We start from the raw sequence: 12,369 nt of genomic DNA, 5'->3' as shown, positions 1-12,369 counted from the left end.
AAAAACATCAGAAATAACATTATTTTAATTAAAAGTTTCTCCACAATCATAGCAATTTCCCTACCTCTACTCATTCACTTTAAGTTTAAATACTGCAATGGTTTCTCATATGCCTTGGGAATTTAAAAGATTTTCATTTTATTTTCTTCACATGTTTTGTCAAGATACAAAAGAATTACTAAATACTGTATTACCTATTACTGCTTTCAAGGCACTCCATACATTTTATTTATTCTGGCAGTCTCTAACTTTAGGAATTATTCTTGAGCAAAACATAGCTAATAACGAGGTCGGGTAGATAGAAGAAGGTCCCGAATAGGAAGTCAGGAAAGCTGATCACAGTCCTGGATCTTATGGAACCGTAAATGTTATGTTAACTACCAGCTCAGCTTTCTCACCTGCAAAATGGAGATAAAACCGCTCCTCTTGGCTATTTCAAAACAGTGTGAAAAATTTTCTCCCATATTTAAACACCTTTAAAATGTAAAATGCCATATGAAAATAGATGATTAAAATTTCTGAATCATCAAACAACAAGCCCGTCCAAGTGTCTGCCTTCAGACACATGTCAAATGTTATTGCAAATACCTCCAAGGACTATCAAGTTATTTTCAGGACTTATTTTCCCCTTCCTTTAACATTTTAAAGATGTTGTTTCACTATCTTCTGGCTTGCACTCTTTGAGACTAGAAGTCCGCCTACATTCTATTCCTGTGTACATGTGGTTTTTCCTCTGGATACATTAATAATTTCTCTTTATCATTAAGAGACATTAAGCAATTTGATTTGTGATGTACCCTGGTACAGCTTTTTTTCTTCTTTTTTTGGTATATGTGAATGCCTGGGGCTGGCTGAGTTTCTTGGATCTATTATGTATAGTACTCACCAAATCTGAAAAACTTTCAGCTATTATTTCTTCAAATATTTTTCTGTCTTCTCTCTCACCATTCTCTCCTTAAACAGATGTTAGCCTGCTTTTGAAGCTTGCTTTTAAGAAGGAAAGAAGGGAGGGAGGGATAGAGGGGAGATGGGAAGGGAACCCAAAGGGAAAGAATGTGAAGTTCGAGTTTATTGAGTTTGAAGTGTCTATATGATGCCCTGGTGGTAATGGGGCTGAGAATGGAGTTTTGGAGAGATCACTCTAGTTACTCAATGGAGAACAGACTGGACAGGGAGGGCAAATCTGATGGTAGCAAGACCTGAACAGAAGCCTGCAGGACTAACCTAGGAGGGAGAGAACGACAGTGTCAGTTAGCAAAGTGATAGCAGCATCTAGGCAGAGACAGATGAGCTACAGGAGCAGATGGATTCATAGGCAGTGAGCGCTGAACACGCTGGATGGAACTTTCCCAGCAGTCATTCTACTGGGGATGCTAATTATGCAAACTAAATAGTATCACTGGAAGGCCCATAAAAGTCTGTGAAACGCATGCAGTAAATCTGAGGAAATGGTATACAGCAGAAAGAAGAAGTACAAATTGAGAGCAAAGGATGATTTGAACAAGCTTGTACCACTGAGCCCAGGGGTTTTTCCTCTAGAAAAAAATTTACAACTAAACATTATATACTAAATGCTATCTTCTGATGCAAAGCAATTAAAATCACATGGTGCAGGACTAAATTTAGTGAATGGTTACCACATAGTGTCAACTTCATACCTCAACTACCAAGTGGCAAAATAAATGGTAAGAGTAATTTTCTAAATGCTAGGATAATTAACAGAGTATAATTTTGGTTTTGGGAGAAGAAAAAAGCAGACCCATTTACTTACACATGGTACTTGATAATTTTGTGGTGGCTGTAAACCAGCAAACACAAGAATCAAACATTTAAGGCATCATTGTGGACAGGACAGCACAGCAATCTGTCAGTCTGCATATCTCAGATTTACTTTTAAAACAGATTTTTTTTGTTGTGAATACTTTAAAAGTCAAACATGTAGAGTGATAAAATATGAAACAACTGCAAACATATAGCTCTATCAAAAAACCTATCTTAATACTATTCTGCTGTAAGAGATTTGCTATTACTACTATTTTTATATTGTAAAATGTTTATACAAAAAAGAATCCTTACTTAAATCCCATAATTCAAAGTTTTCTTCTTGGAATCAGGCCATAAGAGAAAAAAGAAACATATATGTATATTTATCTTTGCTTCTTGTGATACAGACTTGAAGTACACAATAACGCATTAATCTATCCTAAACTTTATACGTGCATAGCTAAAACAGGAACAACCGACAATTTGGTTATAAAATTGTGGATGATAATTATGACTGACTTGCATTGTTGTATGGCAGAAAACAACACGACACTGTAAAAATGTAAAAAATTTTAAATTAAAAGTATATAAAAAATTGTGGACACAACTTTATAACAGAAATTCAGGCAGCACAGTACAAAGAAATGATGAGCAGAGACTTTTAAGTTTTGGGTTTGCATTTCTCTTCTGCAAAATTTACAAGCTATGTGGCTGTGGACTAGTTTCTTAATGTCTGAGCCTTGGCTTCTAATATCTATAAAATAAGAATTATAATTCCTACCACGTAAGACTATCTTATGGATTAAAGTTAACTATATAAATAAGCACCTAATACAGTATCACACAGAAAAAGCTCAACAAATGGTGGTTATTACTTATTATCACCTTATTGAGTATCTTGCACACTTAGATGTTATTTCCTAATGGTCATTTCTCAGCTGTCATCTTACTTCACCTATTTGCATCATCTGACACAGGTGATCATTTCTTCCTTCTTGAAATGTTTTTCTCCTTGGTATCTAGGACACCTAGGTACCCACACTTCTTTTCTGGTTGCAGAATTTCCTATCGCTGTTAATGGCAACAAAAAGTACTCAAAAGATTGCTAAAGACTGGTTCTAAAACTGTGTGCCACTATCTTTTACTTTAACACTTGTCACAAAATAACACAGTTAAACATTGATATTTATGTGTCTGTCTCCTCTAATCCATTGTGAGCTTGTTGAGAATGAGGAGTGTATTTTAATTTTATGTTTGAAGGCTTAACACAGTGCTTCATGCTAGTAATGAAATGAAAGTTATAGTTTGCTTTTGATTTACATTAGTGAAAGAGAAGAAGGGATACATATAATCCAGCTTGGTGAATATGACTTTGAATTTGCGTGAAAGATTTACACCACATTTCAGCACAGGCCTGTGTGATGTATGAAGCATTCCCTAAGAAAGAACAAAACCACAACTGTGAAGCCATGATGGAAGTCAACAGAGTTGCCTAACTTCATGATGTGTAGTGTATTTCGGTTTTCATTAAGATTTTCCTCTTGACCTAGATGAAATTCTCTGGGATTTTTCAGGCTAGGGTAATCAATTCATCTTGGTTTGCTCAGGCCATTCCTAGTTTCAGGAAACCCACTCACCCCAGGCAAACTGGGATGGTTGATAATCCAACTCTAGGCAGACTTCAAGCTGAATGACTCTTGGATTCTGGACCTGTCTCAAGTCAAAAAATAGCGTGTGTGTCTGAGTGTGCGTGCCAAGGGCACACATGCATTTGCAATGAGGTAAGACTTACTGCTGCTGCTGCTAAGTCACTTCAGTCGTGTCTGATTCTGTGTGACCCCATAGATGGCAGCCCACTAGGGTCCTCCATCCCTGGGATTCTCCAGGCAAGAATACTGGAGTGGGTTGCCATTCTTTACCCAACAAACTCCTTTCCTAAAGATAGGCACTGCTTATAGTTGTATCCTCTGATATATTTTCCTATGTTATATGAAGGTATGTTTGTTTTTCCCTGAGTTCTTTGTGCTGTTGCTTCTGTCACACAAGGCTTCCCTGGTGGCGCAGATGGTAAAAAATTTGCCTGCAGTGCAGGAGGCCTGGGTTTGATCCCTGAATTGGGAATATCCTCTGGGGAAGGGTGTGGCAACGCACTCCAGTACCCTTGCCTGGAGAATTCCATGGACAGAGGAGACTGGCAGGCTAAGTCCACAGGGTCACAAAGTTGTATACAACTGAGGGACTAACACTTTCACTTGTCACACATAGATCACACAATATTCTTCTGAATTGGCTTTCTCTTAAAAATACCAGCACATATAGGTCCATCTTATTCTTTGTATAGTATTTCCACTGTGTAAAGTGAAAGTGACAATGCTCAGTCGTGTCTGACTCTTTGCAATCCCATGGATTGTAGCCTACCAGGCTCCTCTGTCCATGGGATTTTCCAGGCAATAGTACTGGAGTGGATTGCCATTTCCTTCTCCAGGGGATCTTCCCAACCCAAGGATTGAACCCGGGTCTCCTGCACTGTAGACAGGCACTTTACCGTCTGAGCCACCAGGGAAGTCCTGTGCTGTAATTATTTAATAACCATCACCTTATCAGTTCAGTTCAGTTCAGCTGCTCAGTGGTGTCCGACTCTTTGCGACCCCATGAATCGCAGCACACCAGGCCTCCCTGTCCACCACCATCTCTTGGAGTTCACTCAAACTCACGTCCATCGAGTTGGTGATACCATCCAGCCATCTCATCCTCTGTCGTCCTCTTCTCCTCCTGCCCCAAATCCCTCCCAGCATCAGAGTCTTTTCCAATGAGTCAACTCTTCACATGAGGTGGCCAAAGTACTGGAGTTTCAGCTTTAGCATCATTCCTTCCAAAGAACACCCAGGGCTGATCTCCTTTAGAATGGACTGGTTGGATATTATAAACAGAAGGAAATAGCAACCCACTCCAGTACTCTTGCCTGGAGAATCCCATGGACAGGGGAGCCTGGCAGGTTACAGTCCATGGGGTCACAAAGAGTAGGACATGACTGAGTGACTAACACCTTATAAATGGACATTTATAAATGCTCCATCTCTGCTCTGCTTATCTTAACAAAACACATCTCATTCAAACTTACCATTGGTTAAGACAGATCAGTGTGCCCCTTCTACAAATAAAATACTGTATCAGCCATTAATATAAAACTCTCAGGAAGATATAATAACTGCATAATCAGAGCTTATTAAATTTCCTTTAGGCATAGATGTGAGGTATAGCTAAGAAGTTCTTTGAGACAGTGAAACTTAAATCAGCATCAAGCCAAATTAAAAGCCAGAGAATCAATATGGGCATGAGTCCATGGAAATAACTACATCTCATCACTGACACCTGTCTTTAGAATGGATATTTTAAGTAGTACCATAACAAGTTTCCTTGTAGCTTCTCAACTCTTGGCTATTATACAAATAATTTATAAGAGAAAAACTCTGCAGAATGAACACTGATGAACCAAAGTAGAAATAAGACTTTAAAAAGATACCTTAATTCACTTCTTTCCCAAGTATCTCCTTTAACTTGTCTCTTTTCTACAGACCACACATTATTAGATCTTCTAATAATAATGTTTTCTTTCCCATTATGAGTCTTTTTCTCTGGTGCTGGGACACTTGGTCAGCAGTTCTCTGAAGCATAGCGCCTAGAGCTACTGCACCTAATAATAGCTACAGTCCCATCACAGAGGACTACATCAAGACTGTTACTTTTCATTAGTAAGACATACTATTCCTACAACCTAGGAGCATTTAACATATTAATGTTTATAAGACTCAATCTCTGAAATAAGAGAGTAATAACAGTACTGGCTTCTTTACTGTGTTATTTTCTGGTGAAAATGAAATAGAAGATACAAAAACACTTTGAAAATATTTTGTTAAAATAATAGCTAAAACCTACTGGATACTTTCTATGTACTAAAGTACATTATATGTATTAACTTGCTTACTTTACATAACCACTACCAGAGCTAGAGACTATTATTATCTCCACACAACAGATAAGGAAACTAAGAAACATGGGGATTAATACGGCAAGTTAATAGCAGAGTCAGATCAAATGCAGGGAAGCCTGACTTCAGAACTCTCACTCTGCCTTCCTTCCTTTCCTTTGGCTGGGTTCTGACACGCAGATTCTGGAGAGGATGTTCAGAAATGGATGAGTATGGCTGAGAGAGAGGGGAAATTGCTGTTCGTGGGCAGGGATCACTTTGGTAGTTCTGACTCAACTCAGCATTCAGATCAAACCCTATCAATATTGAGAGTGTGCCACACTATTGGATGAGTGCCCCAGAAATGTAGGACTTTTTTTCCTTTTTTTAAAAAAACCTGAAGTACTGTTGTGTTATTTTCAGGCATATGGCAAAGTGATTCATATATATATACTTTTCCATTATAGGTTATTATAAGATATTGAATACAGTTCCCTGTGATATACAGCAGGTTCTTGCTGTTCATCTACTTTATATATAGCAGTGTGTATCTATTAATCCCAAATCCCTAATTTATATCTCCCCTTCCTTTTTCCCTTTGGTAACCAGGAGTTTGCTTTCTGTATCTGTTAGACTATTTCTGCTTTGTATAAGTTCATTTTAGCTGTTATGATATCTGTCTCTGTCTTCCTTTCCATGGCATGATAATCCCTAGGTCCATGTGTGTTGCTGCAAATGGCAGGATTTCATGCTTTTTTATGGCTGAGTAATATTCCATTGTATATGTACATCATGTCTTCTTTATCCATTCATCTGTTGCTTTCATGTTTTGGCTATAACAGTGCTGCTGTGAACACTGGAGTGTATATATCTTTTTGACTTAAGAGTTTTCACCTTTTTCTGGATACATGCCCAGGAGAGAGATTACTGGATCACTTGGTAACTTAATTTTTTTTAAGAAACCTCCATACTGTTCTCCATAGTGGCTGCACCTATTTACATTGCCACCAACAGTGTAGGAGGGTTCCCTAGAAATGTAGGACTTCTTAACAAAAGAAGTGATTTAGAATAAGAATCAGAGGACATGGAAGAATAACAGAATATGGAAATTAAAGAAGATAATTTATCTGCTTCTTCCCTAGTGCTGGATTTTTCTATGTATCTCTAATGGATGGTCCTTTGGTCTCTTCCTGAACTAAATCCCTCCAGTGATTCAAGTGTTTCTTAAAGAATGATTTTATTTTAATTACCTTCCCGGTCACCTTCTGACTGGTCAATATCTCTCCTTAAAGTGTGAAATTCTAAGTTTGGTGCTAAATCCAGAGATGATCTGTTGAGCCAGATCAAGTAGAGTGAGATGACAACCTATCAGAGTTATTAGAGGGAAGCTTCCAACACTGTACTGGGAAGCTGGACTAGTTGCCATTTAAGTCCTCTTCCAAATAAAGTTCAACGAGGTAGAATAATGACTGATATTTTACAGCCTCAAAGAGAATGCCTTTCCAAAGTAACATATGTAGTTATCTTTAGGAAGGAATCTAAGGCACTTGAAAATTTGTAGAATTTATGAAACAACTAATAACATAAAACTTCTATACTTCAATTGCCTTACAGTTTATTTTTTAAAGTAAGACTATAAAGACTATGTATGGGGAAGAGGAGGACAGGGGAAGGAAATGAACAGACAAGAAAGAGCAGGTAATCCATGGGGTAATCTTTGTGAGGGTAAAGCGCTGAATGCCAAGTTAATTAAATTTTAACTTAACGTTATCACTGTGGAAACTCCAAGGGGATTCTTCAACAGCCAGAAATTTGTGTTTCTCTTTACCAGCCTCAGAACCAGCAGAAGAACTGAAATGTATGCATGAAAATGAGTTCCTAGCATCCTCTCATAGGGTTTGTATGGGAAAGAAAAAAGAATGCTTAGCAGTTTCAGGGGGTGCAATGTTAATTTTGCATTGTTTAATGAGAAACAGCTGGCAGACTTTATGGAAATCAGGTTGTGTGGTCTGACAGTAGCCTGATGTTTTATACTTTTCAAAAGAAAAGTTTTTCGACTATTCGAATCTCACCTGAATTCCTTTTTATAATTAATATTTACAATCTCAGGTTTTCAAATCTAAACATCAAAGATTCTAACTAAAGTTCAACAGATGCCTTATTCTGGAAGTACAAGGGAACGAGTCCACCGAATTTCATTTAAAGATTATTTATGGGGAAATCATTTCACCTTAGACCCTTGGGGAGTCATTTTAGCTATATAAACTGTGAGAATGAGAAATTCTTTTAGCTGGTTTTAGTGTCTCCAGAGCTTCAGGACTTGGGAGACTTGTTGTCACCTCAAAGTCCCTTCAGTGATCAAGTCCTGTCATTTCTGAGTTTGCACATATGAATTCAGCAGCCAGCGGCAGCCAGGTGCCAAGATTTCCAGCTCTATTCCCTGCCCAAGCCACTGTTCTCCACAGTGGCTGCACCAATTTACACAGCCACCTATGGTGCAGGAGGGTTCCCTAAAAATGTGGGACTTCTTAACAAAAGAAGTGACTCCTTGCCCTTACTCAATTCTAAGGGTACTGAGCCCTCTCAGAAACTAGGAGATAACTTTAATAGGCATTTTTATGGTATTCAGAGAAGGGGATTATCATGTTAGTATTGAAAAATAAAAACATCTTTACAAAAGGAAAAAATCAACATATAAAGTATTTAATATTTAGTCGATTTCCAAATTTACTAATTTGATTACCCAAATATGTATTTCAAATAATCATGAATGGTATTTCTAGTGTTATTAAAGTTTTACTCTTAATGCCATTTTTATCAGAGAAGGACATTTTATTAGTCACTGAAAATAGTCTTCTCTTAAAAAAGAATATTATTTAGATTCTTAATACTTTTAGAAATTTCCTTTTATAATTCTAAATTAACTGAGGAAGTGAGGGAATCGATGAATACGCTTTTGTGTGTGTGTGGAGATTTCATGAGCAATTATTATACTTAAAAAAAAGGCAGCATACAAAAATAGCCAGGTGAATGTTTGGGTCTATCCTTCTGGATTATATGTTGAAGCCCCAGCCCTCACTGTGACGGGATATTCCAGGAGATAGGACTTCCAGGAGGTAATCAGGGTAGATGAGGTCATGAGGGTAAAAGCCCTCCAGATGGGATTGGTGCCCTTATAAAGAGACAGCCAAGAATTCTTTTTCTCTCTTGGCAAGAAGGCAGCCCTCCACAAGTCAGGAAGAGATCCCCTCCTCAGAAACTGACCAAGCTGGCACTTTGATCTTGGATTTCCTAGCCTCCAGAACTGGGAGAAATAAACTTTTGCTATTTAAACCACCTAGTCTATGGTATGGCAGCCTGAGCTAACTGAGGCACCAGACGGTGGTACACAATGAATGAACTGTTTACAGTGTTTTTACATGATGGCCAAACAACTCTTTCTCATAATACCAATCCAAAGCTACAGATAATATCAAGGCTCTTCAATCCATAATGAACTCTCCACTTTTTGCTGCTTCTCATTAGGCCAGAAGAGTTTCTGAAACCAGACTTTCTTTGTAACTAAGGAAGCCTTTTCACAGACTAAGATTCACCATTCACTTAAAAGGATTTAAGAGCTGATGGGGAACACTCTACTTCACGTGATATTAACTGAACAGTTTAGGCCAAAGAGATCATAACCAATCATAATCACCAGAGAACTATTTTAAAATATCTTTATCATGTAATAATTGATAAATAATTATATGTAAATGACACCACTGACAATCCCACTACTGAGGAACCAGGAATAGCATTAGAGTGACCTTCTGTGCTTCTTCCTAATCTCCTATTCCCTTAACACTCTGCCAGCCAGATGGATGTTTCTCAAGCTATGGCTGCAGTTGTAATTTAACCGACCCTATAAAGTCTGGTTAATTTGGAGAGACAGAGGAATCACTTTAGATTCTTACAAGTCTATACTGAAGTGTCACGTTTGTAATTTCACTTCTAAATTGAATTTTAATAATGAATCATACTCATAGCAAAATGATTTCATCTCACTTCTTTTTTTACCCCTCAACTCATCTATGCGGAAAACTGCAGGAAACTTGGGTCTTTTGGATATGAGTATAGGAGAAATCAGGGGCTTCCCTGGTAGCTAACTGGTAGAGAACCTGCCTGCCAATGCAGGAGATGTGGGTTCGACCCCTGGAGATCCTCTGGAGAAGGAAATGGCAACCCACTCCGGTATTCTTGCCTGAGAAATGCCAAGGACAGAGGATCCTAGTGGGCTCCAGTCCACAGGGCTGCAGAGTCAAACACAACTTAGTGACTTAGTGTGAGCATATAGGAGAAACCAAAGTTCAGAAGAGGGTGGCTAAGCTGAGCTAAACTGAATTCCTAAGTTTTACCACCTGCTTTTTAACACATATCCCTTTCTACCAAAAGTTTTTTTCTCAAAGAGAGAAACAAAACATGGTTGGTGTGGGTACTAATTACCCTCACCAGTAGAGATGTCATGCTAGACAAAATAGAGACTGTTTTAGTAGAAGTGATTCCCTAATGAAAAATAAAGAAGGCATTTAAGCCTTTATTGTTATAAAATGAATATACACAAGCATAAAGATTTTATACGGTATATCCCAACATCAGCAGGCAAGAACACTTGCTCTCAGTGATTTCTGCCTTACAGTATGACACGCACTACTCAGTAAGATGTACTTAAAAGAAGTGATTTGATTAGATACATAATTTAAGTATTTGAAGAGTTCCCTCATGCAGACTTAACTGCACTTTGACCTTCCTATAATCCCAAGCAACATCTAAACTATGAGCCAGAAAAGCTGGAAATTAAAAAATGCTTTGACCTTTTCTAAACCAAGATTTGGCAAGAACAGAGGAGGATGATAAAGGCCACTAAAAGCCACAGGGATCTACACATGTGTCTTCAGGTAACACTAAGACTTTCTTAAAGGTGAAAAATGCTGTATGTAAACTTTATTCTAGATATCAGGTGTGACTCTTATATAATCCAATTCTGTATTATTAACTCTGATGAAAAACAACAAAACACATAAAAATCTTAAGATGTTAGAGCTGAAAGGTAAATCTGAGTTCATGAGGCCCAAACTCATCATTTCTTAAGCTAAAAGATCGAGAATTCAAGAGATATAATAGAACTTGCCATGATCACACAGTTAGTAATAATTTTCACTTAAAACTTGGTCTTTTGGCTTCAATGTTCTGCTTTTTCCTGCAATGTCATGACCAAAAAGATGTGCATAAATTGTGTTTTTCTTTTTTGCATTCTGAGGGGAAAGTATCTTAAATTGTAAGATACAAAATAAGTAAGCATACCAAAAGAAATAAATGTTTGGTGATTTATTTAAAAATGTTCACTTGTTCTTCCAAGTAGCTAAGAAAGAACCATTTTCAGTAATCCACCTGAGAAAAGACACAAACTTTCTTGCCCAATAGATAATATGCACTGAATTATATAATAGGCACTGAGCTGTATTTTCACATAGGGTATTTCAGTTAGCTACTAGTACATAACACACTACTCCCAAAATGGTAGGTTACTTGGCTGGTTCTTCTGCTCTGTGTGGTATGAACTAGGTGTTAGGATGGTTAGTGTCACCTGGAGGCTAGACTGGACACTCAACTGAAGCTCAAAGTCTAGGACACGTGGAGAGTTAAAAGTCATTCAGAGGGTGGGATGATTTGAGAGAATAGCATTGAAACATGTATATTATCATATGTGCAACAGATTGCCAGTCCAGGTTCGATGCATGAGACAGGGTGCTCAGGGCTGGTGCACTGGGATGACCCTGAGGGATGGGATGGGGAGGGAGGTGGGAGGGGGCTTCGGGATGGGGAACACATGTACACCCGTGGCAGATTCATGTGAATGTATGGCAAAAACAACTACAATACTGTAAAGTAATTAGCCTCCAATTAAAATAAATAATTTTTTAAAAAAAAGAAACATAAAGAAAAAGAAAAAAAAAAAAGAGCCATTCAGATGGTTAACCAAGCTTGGTGGGGGTTTTTGACTAGAGGCCTCAGTTCTTCATTTTCCATATGAACTTCTCCACACGGCTGCTTGTGCTTCCTCACGGTGTGGCATCTGGGTTCCAAGAAAGAGTATTTCAAGAGCAAGAAACTGCAGCTACCAGGCCCATTCCGTGGGTTAGTCCCAAACCTGGCATAGCATCACTTCAACTTTATTCATCAAAGCAGTCCTAGTCATTGTCCACAGGTTGTGTGGGAAAGGACCAGTCAAGATCATAAATAAAGAGAGGCTTGGTTCACTGAGGGATCTTCAAAGTAACAATGTGAGGATTGTTAATATCCATTCCAACATGATATTTAGAGAAGACTTACGCTGAAGGAGAAAGCTGTTCACCAAGAATACTGTATGAGAATATGACAAATTCATATAATCCTAAATTTAAGTATGAATACAAAAAACATTGCACTAATCTTATTTATCCTTTGTACCTCACTGGATGTGCTTAAAATGGAATTCAAATGAACATCATGGCATTATTTTTCAGCCAGATATTAATTTTTAATAAAGATATTCCTAAAATGGGCATATGTGTCTTATGAACACATATCTCAATTTATAATCTGCAAAAATAAATTTATTG

At 37.8% G+C, this 12,369-nt stretch overlaps 1 protein-coding gene across 2 annotated transcripts in view; it reads right to left on the bottom strand.

Moving 5' to 3' along the window:
- The window catches only part of TNKS (tankyrase), a 156,624-nt gene that overhangs the window by 58,254 nt on the left and 86,001 nt on the right, over positions 1 to 12,369 (bottom strand). The gene's annotated exons all lie outside the window — the stretch shown is intronic.

The sequence above is a fragment of the Ovis canadensis genome, chromosome 26 (assembly GCF_042477335.2).
Source record: "Ovis canadensis isolate MfBH-ARS-UI-01 breed Bighorn chromosome 26, ARS-UI_OviCan_v2, whole genome shotgun sequence".
In the NCBI taxonomy this organism is placed as follows: Eukaryota; Metazoa; Chordata; class Mammalia; order Artiodactyla; family Bovidae; genus Ovis; species Ovis canadensis.
Note: the sequence above shows the minus strand (reverse complement) of the source record. Positions and strands in the feature narration are given on the sequence as shown.